We start from the raw sequence: 22,779 nt of genomic DNA on the forward strand, positions 1-22,779 counted from the left end.
CAGGATACTGGGAAGACTGTTTATGTTGTGGATTAGGACTTCTATCCCAGTGAACCAGAAGTCTTGGTGGAGCAGTGGAAAAGTATTTAGATGCTAACACAAAAGTCAGTGGCTTAAAATCACCAGCTACTCCAGGGGTCAGATATGGGGCAGTTTACTTATGTAAAGATTTATTACCTTGGGATTTCAGTGGAGAGGTTCCTGCTTGGTTTTGTAGGGTCGCTGAATGGGAACTACTCCCTGGCATCGAGTTTGCTCAAACATAACAAACCCGCATTGGGTTTCAGAGGCAACAAAGCTTTATTGGGAGGAGACTTCTCATTTTTCTCCTGGCGAGGGGCCGATGGAGGACATGTCAGAAAGACATTTACTGTGTTTTATTGACGGTGCAATGGTATTCAGTTGTGGTGGGGCTGTTATATGTGTTGAGTCAACTTTGGCTCATAGCAACCCTATGAAAACAGATCTAAACCCAGCCCAATCCTGTGCCACCCTCGCAATCTCCTCCACTCTCCAGCTCATTGTTATAGTCCGTCCACCTCACTGAGGCTCTTTCTTTCTTTCTCTGACCCCTCACTTTCCCCAGAATGATGTCGTTTCCCAAGAAACGGTCCCCACCCCCTGACCACATGCCCCAAGTGAGTGAGATGCAATGTCACCATCCTTGCCTCTAAGGAACATCTGATTGCACTTCCTCCTGGATAGATTTATTTAGTTTTGTGGATATTCAGCATTCTTCTCCAAAATCATAATTCAAAGACATTGATTCTTCCCTCATTTTTATTTATTGTCCAATTTTCAGATCTATAGGAAGCAATTGAAAATACTATGGCTTGGACCAGGCACATTGTTCTCTTTTTTTTGGTTTACCATTATTAATTTATTGATTGTGATCTATGAGTCAGAGGCAAAAGAGAACGTAAACTTGGACTCAGTGGAAGCCAACTGGTAATCAATTACTAGAAATTAAAATTAATACCTAAGGTTATCATATACATTGTGCTGCCAACACAAATCCAGCACATTTCAGAAACTTGGTAAAGGAATAAAACTTAGTGATTTTGGATAATGATGTTGTTGTCATTGTATTCTTTACACTGACATCATTCATGTTTTGAATATTGAACTCTACTAGACAAAAAGGATAGTGGGAGGGAAGGAGGGAGAGAGAGAGAGAGAGAGAGAGAGAGAGAGAGAGAAGAAAGGAAATGAAAATGGAAACAAAAACAAAAGTATGGCCAATAAAGGCGATAAAATATCACAGTGTCTTTGAGTTGTGGTGTTAGAGAAGAATTCTAAATATCCCACGGACTGCCAAAAGAACAAACAGGTATGTCTTGGAAAAGGTGCAGCCAGAGTGGTCCTTGGAGGCAAAGATGACAAAGTTCCATCTCTCATGTTGCTGGGAGAGGCTATTTCTTGGAAAGGATTCATTCTTGGAAAGGTAGAAGGTCAGCAAAAAGAGAAAGACCTCCAACATAAGATGGATTGACATGGTGACTGCAGCAGTGGGCTCAAGTGTATCAGAGATGGTGAGGGTGGCACAGAATTAAGGCAGGGTTTAGGTCTATTGTTCATAGGATCAATGTGAGTCATACTCAATTAGATGGCACCTAACAACAGCAGGTAACAATAGTAATTCTAAAAATATCATTAAATCAAAATGAAGTTATGGGATTATTGTAGGGGGAAAACACCGTAACCACTCCAGTTACTAGAAATCAAGAAAAGGTAGTTTATGCTGGCATGTTGTAGAAAAGAACAAAAGGATGGATGGATGGATGGATGGATAGATAGATAGATAGATAGATAGATAGATAGATAGATAGATAGATAAATAGAGTGGGAGAATTGGAGAGCCAACAGACCAGCTAAACCCACACTCCTCAAGGTTACATTTGCAGAAAGATTTTATACAAGTCATACTATTTAATTTCCATTTTGTCAAGAAGATAAACAAAAGGGGTTCCATACATTTGTTTTCTTGGCTTCTAAGATAAGAGATGTTTTGTTATGAGTGGCAGCTTCCTGTTTTAATCTTAGCAGATACCAGGAATTCTCATAAGACAGAAAAGGGAAATACATACTATGTGTTACAAAAAGGAATTAAAATTAAAAAAATCTGAGAAAGCCATCTAGACCGGGTTGATAGGGCATAGAAATGTAAAGAAGCAGACCACCAATTTTTTAATTTATTTGGAACTCCCTTGTTTTTAAAATGTTAATGCTGTAAGTGCTTAAATAAGGAGCTTTGCCTGCAAGGTGAGTGAAACTCAAGAATTGATGGTGTGGACGTTTCTGTGAATTGGCTATAGATCAGATTGCAGAATCAGTTCAGTATTCAGCAGCTGTTGTTGTCAGGCAGCAGGCATTGGTTGTTTTATGTGCACACAGGATTTAGTGCCTTAAAGCAACAGCCATTCATTTGGATCTTGATTTCACAGGCGGCAGTTTAAGCTGGATTCGACTGAGCAGAACTTCCTGGCTTTAGTTCAACTTCCTCTGCATCTGCTGTCAGCGGCGGGTGTCAGGTGTTGTCTGCCTCTTGCTCCCATCTCTCTCATAGTGTTCCAGAAAGCGTATGTTTGGTTGCATGCTGAAGTGCTGAGAAAGGGAGCAAAACCATGCTGGACATTTTGAGCCCTATACTTGGAGGTGGCCACCTACCAACCTTGTTGCATTCTGTTGGCCCCAGCGTGTCATGCAACTGATCTAGATTGGAGGATAAGTAACTACATTGCATATAAAAGGATAAAATGTTCCTGTGAAATGTTAAAGCTTTGTAGATTATAATTTTTCTAAACAGCTCTCTTAATACACATAAAGAAATAGTGTTATTATGTGCCATTGAGTTGCCTGAGACTCACAGCAAACATGTGTACAACAGCCCTAAACTCTGCACTATCCTGTGCAGATCTTGTTTCTGACACATCTGCCCCCATTACCCTAGTCACTGAGTCAATCCATCTCATCGAGGGTCTTCCTCTCTTGCACCATCCCTCCACACTCACAAGCATGATGTCCCTCTCCAAGGATGAATTCCGCCTTGCAACATGTCCAAAGTATAATAGAGTGGCAAAAAAGGGAAGTTTTGTGTTGTGTTTTGTTTAATCAGAGCAAACTCGAGAGTTGGTGCTCTTCATGTTTTGAGAAAGCTTGTGCTCACCTTTTAGCAAGGCTCTTTCAGAAAGTGGTTGTAAGGGAGCTCTGGTGGCCTAGTGGCAAGACGCTGTACTGCAATCCCAGAGGTACATGGTTCAAATACACCAGATGCTCTGCTGGAGAAGGAGGGGGCAATCTCCTTCTGTACCAGTCAGATCTGATTTGACGGTACACGTAAAAATAATACAATTTAAAAAAGAAATAAAGAGAGAAAGAAAGAAAGAAGAAAGAGGTTGTACATTCATCATCAGCTCTCTAGAGAGGCCAGGGCAGGGTATGTCTTCAAAGAGTCACTTTTAGCAATTTTACTTTCCCTGACCCCAACCCCAGGAGGCACCGGACAGTGTCTGGAGACCTTTTCTTTGTTGATAACAACCTAGATGGGATTGGATCTAGTGAGTAAAGCCACGGATGCTGCTAAACTTTGCCCTGTGCCCGAGGAAGTCCACTACAACTAACTAGTTTCAAGTGGGAGTGGTACAAGGCTGAGAAACTCTGACCTAAACCAATGTACTTAAAAGTTCTGGCCCAAATCAGATTCTAAATTAAGTAAAAAAAGATTTTGTATTAAAGTGGTGTTACTGAGAGAAGAGCCCTATATCTATTTTCCCTAACTTCAGGCACTTTTCAGAGCAGATCTCAAACAACCTGTACATGAAAAATTAATTTAAACTTTGAAACTACTCAATATACTCTATTTGTCTACTTTATCCAAGTGTGAAAGAACTTAAGGGAGTTTTGATCAAGGAATGTCAGCCTTCAAGAAGAATTTCAATTAGGTGGGAAGGAAAGTCTACTAGCAGCTCCCACTTGCACATTTCAAAACCATTGTTCGTTCATCTATTCTGTATTTGTATTTCCAACTTCTCCTGTGTGCAAAGCTGTAGCTTTGATGATAGAGATAGTTAAGCAGAGAGATTTTTCCTCATCTACGTAAGAACTGAAGAAAACAGGGTCTGAAACATTGGCAACACCATGAAGGTAATCTTAAAAGCCTTTTGATCAACTTCCGAGATGAACTTTTTGATGAAATTCAAGGATGTACTTGCAGTAAAGGCTGAACTAAACATGGAATGATCCATCTTGAATAACTGAATATTCAGAATTCAAACTTGGGGAAAGGAAAGAATGCATATTAAACATTTTCTAAATATCATCTACAACATAAAGTTTTAATTTTAGTTTTCCAGCAGCTTAATCTATAGTTAGTGATAACTGATAGATATGACTGTTAGGAAGTCATTTGATAAATGAGGAAATTGAAACTCAATGACGTGGAGTCACCTGTGCTTGGCCATAGAATTTGTGTGATGGTGTTAGAATTTACCCAAGAATTAGGATGTGAATTCAAGAGTCAGTGATACACTTATTATTCCAGGACCACTAGGATATTTTCAGGATGCTAGCACTTCTCCCTATACCTGTGGTATCTGCTCTGTGTGTGAATGAGGACCTGGCAGACAAAGGCATGTTGGTTTTATTGGATGCTATCTAGTCATCTACCTCTCATTGTGACCCTAGATCTGAACTTCACCCTATCTTGTGTCATCTTCACCATCTCTGATATGCTCAAGCCCATTGTTTTAGTCATTGTGTAGGCTTAACTTGTTGGGACCCACAGAATAGAAGCAGAAGATGAGGACTCGGTTATTTCATTTTGAACAGAAACTTGTCTACTTCCTGATGACAGAGCTAGTTCAGTGTCATGCTTTCAGTTCTCCCTGTATGTGATCTGACTCTCTAAATCCTGTACAACAACCTACCTCTCCATCTGATGCCACAACCTACCTCGCTTACAACAACCAGTTCCCACCCAACAGCCTCAGCAGCTAGCACCAGCAGCTATAGCCATTCAGCAAGCTATATGACCACTTCCTCTGCCAAGAGACGGCCCCTTCCCCTCGAGTAGTTAAAAAGCCTGTTCACCTTCACACCATGTGCATCTTCTCTGCCCTTTGCTGCCCCTCGCTGGCCCAGGACAATGAACCTCGCCCAAGAGCTCCCAATAAAAAGCTGCTTTGCTTACTTTTGGTTTCTGTACCTGTTTTACATTACAGTATGGTTTACTCTTTGCCTGTAAGTTATTTAGAACTTTGTTTGGAAGGTCCAAGTACTTGTAATTCTTTTTCATTTTGTCTTTCAGTCACTGACATCTAATTTGATTACACTTAGTCTAGTGAAACATGGTCTCTATGCTAGTATTCTTGCACATTTATTGTGAATTGATTCATAAAATAGCTTAAGACTAGTTTTTCTATATATCAGAAGTAAATTGATAAGAATGTATAGATTGTTAGGTATTTTATTTTATGTTAACTATTTGATCATAGATTAACTAATTCATTTATTAATAATTGAGACAGTATGATGAAATCTATTAAGGTGGAACTGCCTGTGTCTAGGACAATTATTTTTACATATTGTAAGGGTATTTACACATTATGACAATATTTATTTAACACTTGCTATCAAATTTTATAATATATGCATGTTCTCAGTATACTGAACATTGTTATCTTTAGAAGAAGTTTCTGGGTGGTGCATACCATTAACATACTAACAGGAAATTCAACTGTTCGTGTCTAGACAGAATCACCTTCAGTGAAAGACTTGGAACTTTACTTCCAAAAAGCCATCTATTTAAAGTGCTGTGGAGTATTGTCTTACTTTTGCACATCTGCTGTCTTCCTGAGTTTACTGAGTGATGATTGTTTTCCTGGGTTAATATTTTATAATGTAGTTGTCAGTGAAATTGTTTTCTCAGAGCTGCAACTATGGAGGGAGGGCATAATTGACGTACACACACAGCTGTCAGGTTGATATTGACTCCCTGTAGTTATGGTTCCTTATGCTTCTCTGGGTGATGACTATGCCTTAGAATGTATTGGTTTTAAATGACTTTCAAAGCTGTGAGTGGAGGGAGAATATAGCAGTTGTGCTCCCCACCCCCTCCAAAACTGATCACTTCCTGAGAAGCCCTATAACATCTGGGGCTGGCTAGATCAAAGACCAGACCAGACAATGGATCCTGATAAGGCCCTGAGCCTCTTCACAAAAACCCAAACCCAAGTTAATTAACACCACAAATTCTGAGAATTATCATCTTCCCTAGTCCTCCCCAGGACTCCTGGAAGAAGGAACTGCCTCTAACTGCTTGCTTGCCATTTCTTTACTTTCTTTCCTCCTGTTCCCTTGGTGTCCCTCTCAGACCCTGAAATAAAGGCCTGTTCCCTTCTTGGAATGAGTTTCTTTCTTTCTCTTGCCTCAAACTCTTTTTCTATCTAACAGTGAGGAATACTAATCATGCAAACTGGAAAATTCCCCACTCCGAGAACCTGCCTGATGTATTCTGTATGATTAGAGTTTGAGTTGTATGTTTGGGGGGAAAGAAGATTAAAATGGTCAAGTGATATTGTTTCATTAAATTAAGAGTATAGACTTTCGATAGGATCTTTTACTGCTGAAATGGAATGATCAGTTGGCTGAAAAAAATCTATTAGATTATTCATTCAAAAATTGTTCTTTCCCTCTCATTTTTCATTCTCTAATATCTGTATTCTGATGTTTGCTTTATCTGTTCAGATTATTCCTTGTTTTTTAGCTTGACTCTTTGATGAAACATGATATATTAGACAATTGGACTAAAGAAAATTCATCTGTCAAAGAGAAAAATGGATTACATTTCAACATTAAGTCTTCAATCTGGATTCTATCTCATCATCAGGACAACATAAATTTTTACTACTGGAGACAATATTATGATGTTGTTGATATGTCATAGCGACCCTATGTACGACAGCCCTAAACCCTGCGAATCTCATTGTCTCTGATACACCTATCCCCCATTACTCCAGTGACAGAATCAATCTCATCGAGGGTTGTCTTTTCTTGCACTGTCCCACCACCCTCCCAAGCATGACTTCCCTCCTAAGGACTGATCCAGAGAGAGCTTCAGAATCCTTACCTGTTTTCACCCTCTCCAGGATGAACCTTATTTGTTCTCCTAGAAATCCATCATATAGTCAATACTCTAGCACTTCAGCTCAAAGGCATCAAGTCTCCTTCTGTCCCTAGTCATTGTCCAGCTCTCTGATGCATAGCAAGTAATTGCAAAGACCATGACCTGTATCAGGCACACCTTTGTCTCTAGACTGATGTCTTTGCTCTTCAGTACTTTGGAGAGCTTTCTGACAGCAGATTTTCCCAATGCAATTTGTCTTTGCATTTCCTGGCTGCTAGTACCAAGAGTGTTGATTGTAGAGCCAAGCCAACTGAAGCTGTCAACAATCTCAATCTCTTCATTTATCATGATGCTGCCAGTTGGCCCAGGGGTGAGAATCTTTGTTTTCTTGATGTTGAGCTTCAGTCCATATTGAAGGCTATAGTCCTTGACCTTCTGCATCAAGTGCTTCAGGTCCTCCTCAGTTTCAGCAAGCAGGGTTGTATCATCTGCAGAATGCACGTTGTTGATGAGTCTACCTCCAATCCTGATGCCATACTTCTCCTCCCGGCCTCATCCAGATATAGATTGAAAAGATAGATGGAGAAAAAATTGATGTTGTCAAGGATTTACTTTTACTCGGATCTAGAGTCAATATCCACAATATCTGTAGTCAAGAGATCAAAATATATCTTGCCCTGGGAAAGTCTTCTGTGGAAAACTAAAGAACCATAGATTGAAGAATAGATGCCTTTTAATTGTGTTCTTAGTGAAAGTATTAAATGGATTTCCAAAGAAACCAACCAACCTGTATCGAAGGAAATCAACTAGAGAGCCTTTTAAAGGCAAGGATGGTGGAACTTTATCTCATATATTTTGTGAACATTTTCAAGAAGGAATTTGGGAAAATGTATCATGACAGGAGAAGTAGAGGGTCAGCAAAAGAGAGGAAGACCCTCAATGAAATGGATTGACTCCGTGCCTGTAACAATGGGCTTGACCTTGAGGATGATGCAGGAGAGGACAAGTTTCAGATTTGTTGTTTATAGGGTTGTTATGAATTAGAATTGACTTGTTTGTAAATAGTAACAATGAGAAAAGAAAAGTTCAAAATAGACCTCATATTTTTATTTTAGACTATCTTCTTTCCCATGACATCAAGTATTAACTATAAAAACTCAGGGCCAAATCCTGTCAGGGATTTTTATCATCCCAAATTTATAATATTTTCTTTTGTATTAAAATTCAGATGGTGTTGGTGTTGTTATGTCCGTCGATTTGCCCGTGACTCATAGTAACACTATGTACAATAAATAGGTCTGAACCCTGCCCTAGACTGAGCCATTCTTACTGACTCTGACACACCTAATCTTGTTGCTTCAGTTACCCTGTCAATCCTTCTCATCTGGGTTTTCTTCTCCTGTGCCATCCCTCCATCCTTCCAAACATGAGGATACTCCAAGGACTGGTCAACTCCTGGCCACATGCCCAGAGTATGCATAGGAGGAAATTTTCAATCTTTCTTCCATGGAGTGGTTAGTGTATTTTAACTATCAAAGAGGCAAATAGATCATAGACTTTAAACAAACAAAGAGAAAGCCTTTTTTTGCTTATTTTTTTTAAGAATGCAACATGATTTTATTTAAAACATAGTCAGAATTGTGTTGTTTTGATCCTAAGACAAACAAAAACACAAACCAAATACATTAGGAAAGCACATTTACTTTGAAAAAGAAAAAAAACCCCAACTGAACTAACACAAAATTGGACTACAATAGCTGGAGAAAAGACCTGATCATCCAGTGAATAAGTTAATATTATATTTGGGTATGACAGATACTATTTCAGAAGCTACATTTGCTCATTCTGTGAATATAAAGATGTATGATGGAACAGTCATTTTCATTGTAATGGATTAGTGGCTAGAGAAAAAGACATCCTTCTCATTGTTCAGAATGTCCCCTGGATATAAATCATGAGCTGTAAGTGTTGTATAAGTCAGTCTTTTTCCAGAATTTTCATGGTCTATATTTTCTGAACTTCCATTCATACACCATCAAATTCTGGACCTAGAAAAGACGTCACAGTTTCAAACCTCTGAATCTCCTATAAGAGAAAAATGGAACCAAGAATGGCTAACTGACGCTATTGTCCCTAAGGAAATAGAGGAAGGTAGGAGATCTCTGGTAGCATCAACTGTAGGGAATTAGGTTACTAATCCATAGGCGACATACACCTCCCTGGTGGTTCAAATCCATCCGCAGCTCCATGAGAGAAAAATGGGAAATCTCCTTGCATGTGACTGACAGCCTCAGAAACCCAGTAGAGTCAGTTCCAATCAGATGGCAAGAAGTTTGAGTTTTGGATTATAGTGTTGGCGAAAGATAGTGAATATACTATGGACTGCCAAAAGAATGAAGAAGAAAAGAAATTCTTGAAAGAAGTGTCAGCAGAGTATCCCCTGGAGGTGTCACCATATGTTCAAAGGGTCGTTGCAACGTCCAACAGACACAATCCTGCCGCTCTTATAATCTCCACTCTGCTTAAACCTACTGTTGCAATCACTTCGGTAATCCTTCTCCTTGACCGTCTTCCTCCACTGACCTCCACTTCTCCGAGCATGGTGTCCTCATCCAAGGGCTCGTCCCTCTTAATAACACACCTGAAGTATGTAGGATGAAGTCTTCCCCTTCTCACTTTTAAGAGGCTCTCTGGCCTCACTTTCTCCAAGACAGACTTCTTCATTCTTCTGGCTGTCCATAGTCTATTCCATATTCTTCCCCAGTGCTGTAACCCAAAGGTGTCAACAATACTTCTGTTTTCCTTGTACACACGCATATGAAGCAACTGAAAGTACCAGGGCTTGGGTAAAGCTCACTGTAGTGTTTGGCAAGTAATTCAGGGTATTGTTATGTTTGAGTCCATGTTTCTTCAGCTTACTTGAAATCAGAACATTGGATAGGGTAAGGACAGAAAGATTTACAAATTATTCTATTTCAGAAACTATGGGAACAAAGGGAGGAACAAGGAACACTCAAAAACAGTTCTTGAAGGATGCCAAGATTGTTGCATCTCATTGTCAAGGCAACCCGAATCTTATAAAGAGGGAGCAATAACGATGAGTCCAGGCAGAGGAAGGGAACTAGAGTCACCAGTGGAGAAAGTGCCTGGGATGTTGAATGTGTACATCTCGCATAACTGTGCGTTCATCTTCACTTTCTCAAAGCCCATAGTTATTTTGTGGGTTCAGAGCTATTCTAATGCCCACAGAATCCTTGCACATTATTCATTCATCAGTGAATTGGCTTAATTGCTGATTTCTGAAAATCTCTCTTTAGAGATTCATTCATTTGGCTTTATGCAAATCTTTTATCAGTTATTCATATCTTAGCATGAATAATTGTAACATCTTGATTAAGGCTGATTAAGTTTTCTATTCATCAAGGGGAAGATACTCTAGATTTATTATTCTTATTTTACTTTTTTAAACTAGGAACTTTAGGAGAACAACTATTGGCTAAGTTGTTTCTCAGCACTGGTTCAATAGACAGTCGGGGAGATGAAGGAAGGAAAAGAAACAACGTTTTTTATTTCACTGATTTGGGGATTCCATATTTTGTTAAATAAGGAATTCTGAGAACATTTTTCCATTGTCTTCTAGTCTAAATATTGTTATGTCTCAAAAAATCACCCACAGAAATATTGTATAATTCTTATCTTAAGTAACTTTGTTATTGTTGTTTGCCATCAAGTCATAACTAATCCATAGCTAACCCATCCTCCAGTGGGTTTTCAGAGGCAGTAAATCACACTGGAGTATATTTCCCATTTCCTCTCCCCGCTGCACAGCAGCTGGTACATTCGAACCACTTGCCCTTGGGTCAATAGTGCATCTTTTAACCCATAGGGCACCAGTGCTCCCTACCCTTTGTGCTTAATCAGTATAAAGAGAACCTAACCGGTTGGATTAAGTCTGTGAAATATATCTATCTTGAATATGTTATCATTTTCTATTATCTCTTATTTAGCATCTCTTCCTGATATATTATTTATCATATACCTTTTATGACTGTAGATTTATGTAGTCACGAAGTCCACTGTTAGATTAAATTAGAATCTAGAATTTTGATTTATCATGAAAACAAAGGTGGTGAGAAAGAGGCAGAGAAGTGTTTACTTAAGGGAGCTCTGGTGACCTAGTGGTAAGGAGTTATACTAATAACCCAAAGGCACATAGTTTGAATCCATCAGCTGCTCCATTAGAGAAAAATGGGCAAGCTCCTGTGTAATGTGCAGTCTCTGAGAACCCTCTGGAAGGTTTGCTCTGAGTTATTCCCAACATGATAATGCATAATAAAAACAATAATATTTAAGATATATCCCCGTATAAGATGGAGTGAGTAAATCTGAGGGAATTTTATGATTGATTGAATGATGGAGGGGTTGCAATAAAATCGGAAGTAGTAATGCTGATTCCCAGGCTAGTGAAGTCATATAGCACAAGGAATTGGCTTATATGAGGATTGGGAAATCTGAATAAGCAAGTCTAAAACCCATAGACATTCTCAAAGGGGTGAGTTTTGTTTGGATGGAGCCCATAGAACTGGACTGATGCTGTTTTCCATAATAGACCTCAAGCAGTCAAGAAGGTATGATAACAAACAGGATGGAACCCTCTGGTCATGGGATGAACTGTTACGGCATTTAGAACTCCTGACCTTCACTAAGCCTTTTTGCTTTCATGGCTTTCTAGTGGCTTTCGGTAGGCTTGTTCATTTTATCCAAGAAAGTACTCCTTACTTAGAGTCAACTGATTGGTGACTTCAATTTTACATGCCAACTTCCTTCACAGCAGTACCTATGTTATTGTTTCATTGACTAAGTCGTAGGCTTGTTATAGTGACATAACAAGAGTGGCATCACATTATAAAATGGTGTGAGCATAGTGATATAAGTGTCTCAACCTTGGATGAATAGCTTCTATGGTAGAAAGATTTCTACCCAACATCTTCAACACTTTTCTATTGTTCCTTTTTTGGAAATGAATACTTCATTATGGTGAAGTCTGTTAATTATATCTTGCTTCCTATCAGGCGCCACAGAGTTGACTCCAGCTCATACTAACCTTGTGTGTAACAGGACAAAATATGACCCAGTCTTGTACCCTTTCCATGGTACTTTATGTTTGAATCCATTGTTTCTTCTATCATGTCACTCCATCTCACCGAGAAGTTTCTCACTTTGACTTTAGCCCTCTACTTTGAAAAATTTGCTTCAGAATACTTCTTCCTTATTTTCTTCCTAACCATTCTCTTTAATTTCACTTGGAAACTTCTTTATAAAGTTATCCATCTAATTAATATCAATTTTTATGTGTGTCTTTGCAGCTTCTGAAAACATTTTATGTACTGTCATGTCAGAACTCACTATGCCTAAAATTTACAGGAAACATCAATATATAAAAAAATAAAGTATCAAACTCTCTTGTTTTTTAAATAAAGGAAGATAACAGGACATATGACCTAAACAGAATAGTGAAGAAAAACAATGACACAAAGAAACAACTGGACCAAAAGACTAATGGAACAAGTATCTTGACTGCACTCTCTGTAGTCATAGTCCTGATACCAAAAGAATTAGAAAGTGCCTGACTACTATTGCTGATTGCTGTGAATAGAATAGGAAGCCTGAATAAAGTAGGGAAAAAATATTGACCAAAGCTGATATAAAAGAAGCTCATATAAAAGATACCAGTCTTGTTGGTCTAGGAGAGACTGGTGGAACCCCTGAGCCTATGGCCTTTCGATGCCCTTCAAGTTTGACACTGTGCTCACCTCTGTGGCTCAGCATTCACCCAAATGATAGACAGCCCTGTGTTGTTGTGAGATGCTATCCGTCAACTACAACTCTTAGCAATCCTTTCAATAACAGCTCTGAACCGTTCCCTATCTTGTGCCATGCTCCTGATGTAATGCTTGAGCCTGATGTTACGGTTATTGTATCAATCCACTTCATTGAGGCTCTTCCTCTCTTTCCCTGACTCTTCACCTTTTCCAGTATGAGCTTTTTTCCCCCCAAAGACTGGCCCCTCTTGAAAACATGCTTGAAGTACGCAAGATGAGATTTCATGTTCTTATCTCTAAGGGGCACCCCTGACTGTACTTACTCTAAAACTGATTTGCCTATTCATTTGGCAGTCCATGGCATAGACCGTATTCTTCTCCAACACCACAGTTCAAATGCATTGAATCTTCTTTTACCTTCCTTATTTATTGTTCAATTTTCAGAAGTATGGGAAGCAGTTGAAAAATACCATGCCTTGAACAAAGAATACCTTAGTCTTAAAATCCTTGCTCTTAAACACTTAAAAGAGGTTCTTGAAAGCATATTTTCTTAATCAACACTGATGGTAGTTGTAGTAAAGAAATAGACTCTTGCATTAAGTATCCAAATAAGAGGAAATCTATTGACAATTTCAATATTTTCTCATGATTGCCTATTAGTTCATTGATCCATTGGTAAGGATTTTCACTTTTTTGATATTGAGATATAATCAATTTCTGACTGACAGGACTGTAGTTGAACCAAAACACTTAAGAATCATTCAGCCATGTAAGATCTAAAAGGCAATATGTGCCCAGAGATAAACCTTAGAAGGCAGGAAATGATAGGAAAGAAGAAAGAATTAAAACAATAAACAGAGAGAGGAAGTGAAAAGCCTGATGTTAAATTGTGGGGATTGCAATTAATGTCACCAAACAAAACAAAAAACATAACCATGTTTGATTTGTTGAATGAAAAAGAAATTTTCTCTGTAAAATCTCTCTGATATCACAATATAAAGTTGTTTTGGTTTTTCAATGGAATACTATGCTGCATTGAAAAACAAGAAACTCATGAAACATTTTTCATAATGGGTGACCCTGGAGGACATTATGCTCGTGAAATATCTCATTCACAAAAGGACAAACACTGCACAGTGCCACTGTTGTAGAATGGGACTGACATCAGGGTTGAGGGAAGACAGAAAAGGAAGAGGAATGATGTATACTACATTGAAACAGATGAGGGAGAGAACTGTTTAAAAGGATATGTGATTAGGTATTAATGTCATGATAGGAGCCTAGAACGAAGGCTGCATAGTGGAGTGGACTTTGGGGGAGGGATTGTATAATAATGAAATAATTTTCCTTTTACTTTTCAAAGAGAAGAGCAAACTGGAGGGAGAGGGGTGGGCAGGGAGAAAAGTACAACAACGAATGAATGGAAATCCAAAATCTCTGTAAATTTTCATTAAAATTGATAATAATTTTTTAAAGTTCTTTTTATAACACACTTTTTAAAAAGCCAACAGAAACCCAGTGGTCATCTTCAATACCCCTTCACTTAATGTCAACCTCCCATAACCAGTTGTTAGATTCTCTCCAATTTGACTACCTCACTTTTTTTTATCCCTTATTTAAACCCATCAGCAAATCATGTTATTGAAAAACAAATCAACGTTTTCAATTTTCATAACGATGTATGCATTATATAGAGAACAAAAAGACAGCTGTGCCATTCACAAAGGAGAATAATGGAACAGAATAACATAAATGCTAAAGCAGAATGGTTATATAAACATCGCAGAACACTCGAAGGAAGGTTTATGAAAATATATTCATGTTCTACCTTGTAAATCACTCCACAGTACATGTTTTCTGTTGGCACTATTTGAAGTTATTAAATCTAAGCACTTTTCAGGACATTTCAATCTTGACATGAACTATATGAAAGAACACTTTCTCACAACAGCAACCTATTATTGATTGTAGTAAAAATATAACAAATAAAAGCCAGTATCTTGACGACTTAAAAAAAAAAATGCCCTTGACATTAGAATTTGCTGATAGCTTTTTGATACCTCACTCCTAGTTTTAGTTTTTAAAAAGTTGTTAATGATATACTGGTCATATTAAAACTATAGTGAACAGACAAAAGTAGAGGGAAGATTCTTCAGAACTTTTGCTAATATTACTTCAGATGCTCAAGGCACTTTCGTTTCCTTGTGATGTATGTTCTACAATAGACTCCGACTTAAGTTAGAAAGCTCTGATAAGAAAAGATTAATACTTCTGTGAGGATATAGGACATGCAGAAGAGGAAAGAGAATTAAAAATTTGTAAAACACCGAAGTTATCTCCTATAATATACGATTTAATTGTACCCAAACCCTGTGAAGTAGATGTTACAAAATGCCTAATTTACAAGAAACGACACCTGGGAATGTTAGTTGGAATGATTTATTATCTTGTGTTCTGGTTGCATTTGCTACCTAAGAAACTAGCCTAGGGCTTAGAAGCTTAAAACCACAACTATTTTATTTTGGGAATTTTATGTCTTCAGATTTGGAAAGGCTCAAGTTCGTTTTATAGCCAGGAAAACAAATTCTATAGTTACGTAACATCCATCTCTGCTTAGAAACAAGGATGGTGAGGCTTTGCTATACGTGTTTTGGCTGTGCTGTCAGGAGGGACCCATCCCTGGAGAAGGACATGCTTGACAGAGTCGAGGGTCAGCAAAGAGAAGGAGGACCCTCAATGAGAAGGATTGGCACAAGGGCTGCAACAGTGGCCTCAAACATGACAGTGACAGTGAGGAAGGCCAGGATGGACAGTTTGGCTCTCATGTCCACAGGGTAGCTATGAGTTACAGCCGTCGCAGAACCAATCACAGCTGATGCTCCAACAGACCTTCCTTTTGAAAAGCAAGAGTGATTGCATTTTAGTTGGAACTCTGGTGGCGTGGTAGTAAGAAGCTGCAATGCAATCCTACAGGTACAAGGTTTGAATCCACCGTCTCCTCCATGGGTGACGGATGAGCAGTCTCCCCCCATGCAATTAACTGCCTTGAAAACCTGCAGGAAGGTCTGCTATGAGTTAGTTCTCACTTGATAATAATACAGCAACTCTAACTGTATAGCAAGAAGCTATCATTTCTCCAGCTTTCTAGAATGCTACACAGGATTGTAGGCCCCAAAATGGTTTTCGCTTATCCAGGGAATGCCTTATTCAGTGAAGGTTTGGGCTAATATAATTATGAAAAGATATTTATAATTAGAATTCTATTAATTATATAATAATTGTCATATAATAACAATTATAATGCAATTCTCACTTTTGCAGTTCAATTTTGACACTCAATATACTTTCAAGCAGACATGGTATTAAATGCTTTGCATCCATTTTCTTTTTTTTTTTTAATTTTTCTACTAGTTTATTTACAAAATTCAAATACAAATTTGAACAAATTCTTTCATTTTCCCTCACCACCTCCATCAAATTGTCCAACCCAATGATTAACCCTCACTTCCCACTGCACCTCAAGTCTGTAAAGGATAGACTATTATTGCATCTGTTTTACAAATTGGGAAATAGATTCAAGGAAGGGAGCTTATTTGCTCAAGGGCGGTATGCCCACAAGAGGAAATAATTTTCATAAATAGGTAATCTTTTATTTTAGATAGTTAATATGCCTCTATATAATTGACTGGGCTAATACAGCTTATGAATGGTTTTAAAAAAAACAAGAACACTTAAAAGTAAAAAGGAAGTAGAAATGCTCAAGAGTAACTACATTCAACTTAGTGTTCACACTGTTTTTCTAAATGTCTATTAAAAGGAACTGGATACTATCAGTGTCATTCTAGATCCCATTTACTAGGCTGTCATACTGATTCTCAAGCTGCACAGAGTTTTCGCTGTTAAAAGCTCAGACTTGCTTCTTTCTCTGATCACACTGTTGCCTTCTGCCAATGGGAGGCCCTGACCCAGAAGGCTATGCCTTGCCTTGGCCAATCTTGATTGTATGGAGTGCAAAGGAAGACTGGCACACTTAACTCCGGGTGATGCAACCCTCATTCCAGAACTCTCCACACGATCACACAGACCATCGCCTGCGCACATCACTTTCTGCCTTGGCGCCCTATCCTTCTTTCTCTTGCCCTTCTCCCAAGTGAATTTCACCCCATCATTTCAACGGGGATCCCCATCTCAGGTTTCACTTCAAAGGAACTCAACTTAAATCCATATCAAGGATGATCGTGTGCTGTTTATGATCTTGAACTTCTCTATAAGTAAGATAAAATATTTTGATCTCTATATAGTTTGTAACACTGTCTAACATGAGACAAATTTTCATTAAAAACGGATAGATATTTGCAGAGTAAATGTGCCCTTCAACTAAATTGAAGTCTCATGAACTGAGCAAAATGTGTTCTAAAGCTTTCAAGAAATAAATGACTTTCTTTTTTTATGGATAACTTTTCTATGAAAAATAATTCACTGACTAAAGTTTTGAGCACAATTTCTTCACCATTAGATGCATCTAATAGGCATGCTGCTCTGCATTTTTATCACCAAGTTTATCACAGATCATTAGGAATTTACCAAAATTCTTAATTATTACTTACTTTATTTCTTATATTATCTAAAAAAGAATAGGATACAATGCATCATCAGAAAGCATTTCCCAAACCATTCTTCTCAAATGGGGGATGATTTTGTGATTAGTGACCAGTAGCTGGAAATCTATGTTTTAGGCTCATTATTCCTAGTTTTTTTAATTGTTTACAAGGTTACATTTCAGGCTCCCAATTTTTCTATCACTTCCTTGAGGAAATTGGCTGAGAGTGTATGGTCTTCATTCTTTTAAAATTTTTGTTTAATATGCTGCATAATTTTCCATCAAATATGTTGTGGTTGTGTAATGTAGAGTTGGAACTGACCCACAGCTGACTCTCTGGTGGGTTTTCAGAGGCAATTGATTGCATGAGAGGAGATTGCCTCAAATACCAAATAGAGGGTCAGCTGTGAGCTAAGATTTCCCATTTCTGGTTTGATCTGCAGTGTGGCTGCAGGTTATCGACACAAGCAAGCCTCAAGACCAACTGTGTGAGTATGGGACTCTCTTCTATCTCCTAAGGAGAAACTGTGAGGAATTTGTGGTCACTTTTAAAACTCTGCTACTCTAGGTTTGAAGTGTGAAGATCTCGCAAGGGAATGTACAGATACTGACATTATAAAGATCTGAGTTCTGGAAAAAACTAGGTTGAGAACAGAACAAAATTCTGCCTGACAGGATTCCTGATTTTACCCTTCTCACTATATTCTACCACAAGATTCAAGGCAGCAGTTGAAAATACACAATTCAATAACCAAAACTCACCTGTCACCTGGTTTTTTTGTAGCCTACAAATTAAGAATTGTTTCCAAATAGCTGAATACCAAAAGAAGCATAATATTTTATGACAGGTGAAAAATCATATGAAATTCAAATTCAGTGTCTGAAAATAAAGTTTTGTTTGACAAACCCATTTATTTACATATCCTCTCTGCTTTTTGCACTTCAGTTGCCATCACTGATTTGTAACAAATTAAAACAAAAAATAAATAAACCCAGCATGTATCCCACAAAACTGAAGATATTTGCTTTCTGACTCTTTACAGAGCCAGTGTACCAACACATGGTTTATAACATGTGCCAGGAGTTTTTAAATGCATATGTCATCTATGCAAAACTACAAGGACAAGATATCAAACTGCCCACCACATGATGAGAAATGAAGCTTAGCACACAGGAAAACCAATAGTTCTGTGGCATCTCCGGAAGCACTAATAATCTAATCTCAGTAATCACATTGACAAGGGAAATGGCTTTGCTGAGGTTTCTTTTTGGTTATCCACAAATAAGAAGGAAGACAAGATTTATTCTCAAGTTATTACCTCTTAATTATCATTTTGATGGGGATAAAATTGTTTTCTATTGTTATTGTTTAATATTTTCAAAATGGCGTGCCTTCTGTTTTTAACCAAACTTCATTCTGAGTTCTTTCTACATCCTTGGACAAATGCTGTGACAGGGAAGAGGGAGATGATAGAAGGGGCAAGGTGGCTGATCAGAAAATGAGAAGGCGACAGTGAGTATAAATATCTAATTTTCCCCCCATGAATTAAAAACGAGAGTAGAATTCTCAAATAGCAGTCAGTAATGCAGAAAGCTTACATGACTTTTAGCTAGGTCTTCCAGCTTCCTAAAATTAAAAGCACAGCATTTTCATAACTACACGTATTTTTGCCTTTCCCTCAACATTTTACGTTATACCCTTTCTCCCTATCGTTTTCTTTCATCTATTTCCCCTCAGGTAAGCTATTCTTGATTAACAAATAAGGTCGGTTCCGTGTAGAAAAACTGAAATATGCAGAAAATTCTTGCAAAGAAATAATTTCTGGGTCATCATTACAAGGAATAGAATATCAATTATCCTTTTCCCCCTCGCCCCCTCTGCTGTCATCCCTAACAATACACGTTTGCATGTCCTGTTGATACTGCATCAATTTTAATGGCTGTTTAATAGTCATCACGGTATCTGTTACCATTGGGGGAGCAGTTTTCACTATTATTGAAGTTTTTTATTCTTGGTAATTTTTCAAAATCATAAATACTATCATTGTGAAAGATAACCTGCAGTGTTTTCCTTTGGGATTTTCCATTATTTCCTTAAACTAGATGAGAGGTTTTCTGGACAGCACGTATGGCTGTTTGAAGGCTCCGAATTTCGGTGCCCAAATGATTTGAAGTGTGTCTCCTCTTTGCAAAGGACTTAGGTAGTTCTCTCTGGAACAGAAGATGGTCAAGACCACAGAAGCCTGCACAGTGTGTTTTAATTAGGAACACCCAGCTGCAGAGGTTGGATTTGATGCTGCCTTTCTTAGCAAGGACTGATGAAATGAAGGAAGACTAGGATTGAATGTTGAGTGTTGGACAATCAGCATATTTTCATGATGGAAGACATTTACTTCCACTTTTACAACTCTAGTTCTGAGGAGGTTGTTGTTGTACACAGTTGAGTCAGAACCGACCTCTAGCTGTCCCTCCGGTGGGTTTTCAGAGATAGTTAATTGCACAGGAGGAGATTGCCCATCCTTCTCCTGAGGAAGACTTGGTGGATTTGAACTGTGTGCCTTTGGGATTGCAGTGCAGCTTCTTGCCACTAGGCCACCAGAGCTCCCTGTTGGAAATGGATTTTGTCGAATGGAACCAAAGCCATGTCAACTAGATGTGCCATTTCCAATCAGGGAGCTCTGGTGAGGCAGCCCACAGAAAGTTGTGCTGCCCAATCTAAAGGTGGTACCTCTATGCTGGTTCGAGTCCTTCAAAGGCTCTGTGAGAGAAAGGCCTGGCAACGGAGAGCCTCACAAATCCACCAGCAGGGGTCAGTGATGAGTCAGACCTGACGTGACAGCAATGAGAGCCTTTGAGCATTTCCAACCAGAGCTTCTAAAAGCTTGATCAGTGATGGGTGATGACTGGGATGGGGTGAATGCAAGGAAGTCAGCAAGATAGATAGGGCAACAAATGATTCACTGAGTTCCAGGCCTAGCTCTGTGTGATTCCTGTTTCCAGGAAAGATATTTGATTCTCTGCACTTCAATTTTCTCAAAACTCAAAAGGAATTTCTGGATTTAATAATGTTCAAGATCTTTCAAATTCTTTATAAAAAGCTATCATTATTGGTATTTCTCCCAGAAAGCACTGTAAATTAACTTACTTCCTCTCCTTGGCCAGATTTAACTCTAAGGGCAGGCTTGGTAGAAACTTAAAAAGTGCCCTTATATTCTTTTATACCATTTCTTAAGCCCATCTCCCAGAAATAGATGCCTAGTAGCTCTTCATTTATATGAGTGAAGGAAATAATTTGAGTCATTTTTCATGGACAAATTAATATTGCCTTTAAGTTTACTTTTGCATCATACTTACACTAAAAGGAATTGTCAATATAATTTCTTACAGAAGAAAGCAGAAAAATAACATTTCAACTTACCTTTCACAGAAACTGTCTCACAGTAATGTTTTTCAAATTCAGATGGAATTATTAATGGAACAAGAAAAGAATATGTATACCTGGAGACAGGGGCAATTTAGTATCATGGCTAATTATAATTATTTGTTTCTTGGTAGATAATGTTAAAGGAAATAATTACTGGCTGTCTACACACAAAAATTTCACGTCTTCAGATAAATGCTCTATCATTTGCTACCAAGTTCTAAACAGGATTTGTTAAATAGCCCTGACAGAGGAGATACTAAGCCGCACAATACAGGTGACAGACATCTTTACCGGAGCTTACACAAACTACATTAAACTGTCGAAGGATTCAAATTTGTAACGGCAAAGTAGAGTCCGCTGAGGCTGTGATGGTTAAGGCTGTGTGTAAACTATGACTCCCTTGTTTGGCAGTAATGATGTAGTCATTTCCTTGAGGAGTTCTGATGAGCTGCAATCATTCCCTTGATGAGTTCAGATATAAAGTGATCATTCCCTTGATGAGATTTGATACAATACAGTCATTTCCTTGATGAGACCTGATGCAATGTGATCAGCTGTGTGATGAGCTCTGCTGTGAGCATCTAAGAAGGCGTGGCCTGCATCATAATGTACGTGGATGTTTGGGAAAACTCACTTGCTCCTCTTCATTCTCGGTCTTGCATCTGGCTCTTCACCATCTGATCTCCAGCGCTTTGGACTTGAGCTAGTGGTCTGCCCTATTGTGTGACTCATCGACTTTGGAAGACAATAGGCTGTTCTCTGACAGGTCAGGGTCTTGGTTTCTCAGACAGTGTCATTTGAATCAGAAGAAGCCTCTTCTTAGACCCCGTGTTGAATCAGAAGAAGCCTCTAGCATGCAGTCTGACCTGAGGGTGTGGGCCTTGCTAGCCTCTCACAGACTCATGGGCGATTTTGATCTCTCGTCCAGAAAATCAACTGAGTCAAAGTTGACCCTTCAGTACCTAGCAACCAGGACCCTCCACAAAGCTGTTGAGTCATTTCCTTGAGAGAAATAGTTTTCTTTCTTGGAAGGAGAGATGGATGTTGTTGTTAGGTGCTGTTGAGTTGAGTATAACTCAAAATGAACCTATGAACAAGTGATCTGACCCACTTGTGCCCATTGCTGCAGTCGCTATGTTGATCTACCTGGTTGAACGTCTTCCTCTCTTTTGCTGGCCCTCCACCTTCCCAAGAATGACGCCATTCTTCAAGTCACAGCTTCTTCTAGACACATGCCCAAAGTATGTCGGAAGAATCAGGATAGCTGCCTGACCAAACGTGGCAGAGAGAGAGAGAGATAGAGACAATTATATTTATCTATACATCCACATACATCATTGCGGTTGAATTGTTTAGAACTCAGAGTGACCGTGCAATGGGCTTCTAAAGCTATGATTTTGGAAGAAACTATTTATCATTCCCCATGCAGTGGCTCTGGAGAACTCGACTTGAGGCAAAAGACCGTCAAGTACCAGCTGTGTTTACAGTTTTATTTTTCTGATTTTCTCTCACAAAGATTGAAAGGATTACCATAAAAAGTAGCCTTGTCTCCTTCCTAAACAAGATTATCCTGTCTGAGAGTGCCAACAAATGCCGTCAGTCCAGACCCAGTTGACCAAATCTTCACGGGATGGGGGCTATTGACAACAGGAGTTAGCTGTAACTGACTGACTCCTTTATAACAGGAAGCCATGATACGCACATTGATGGCAGCCAATAACGACTCAGTGTTGTGTTTTTCCAAAGCAGACTCGTATTATTCAATTTGAAACTTTGCTTTTAGCTGCTCCCAAATCAAATATATGTCAGA

Source organism: Elephantulus edwardii, unplaced genomic scaffold (genome assembly GCF_000299155.1).
Source record: "Elephantulus edwardii isolate Elephantulus edwardi_28Jun2011 unplaced genomic scaffold, EleEdw1.0 scaffold00091, whole genome shotgun sequence".
In the NCBI taxonomy this organism is placed as follows: domain Eukaryota; kingdom Metazoa; phylum Chordata; class Mammalia; order Macroscelidea; family Macroscelididae; genus Elephantulus; species Elephantulus edwardii.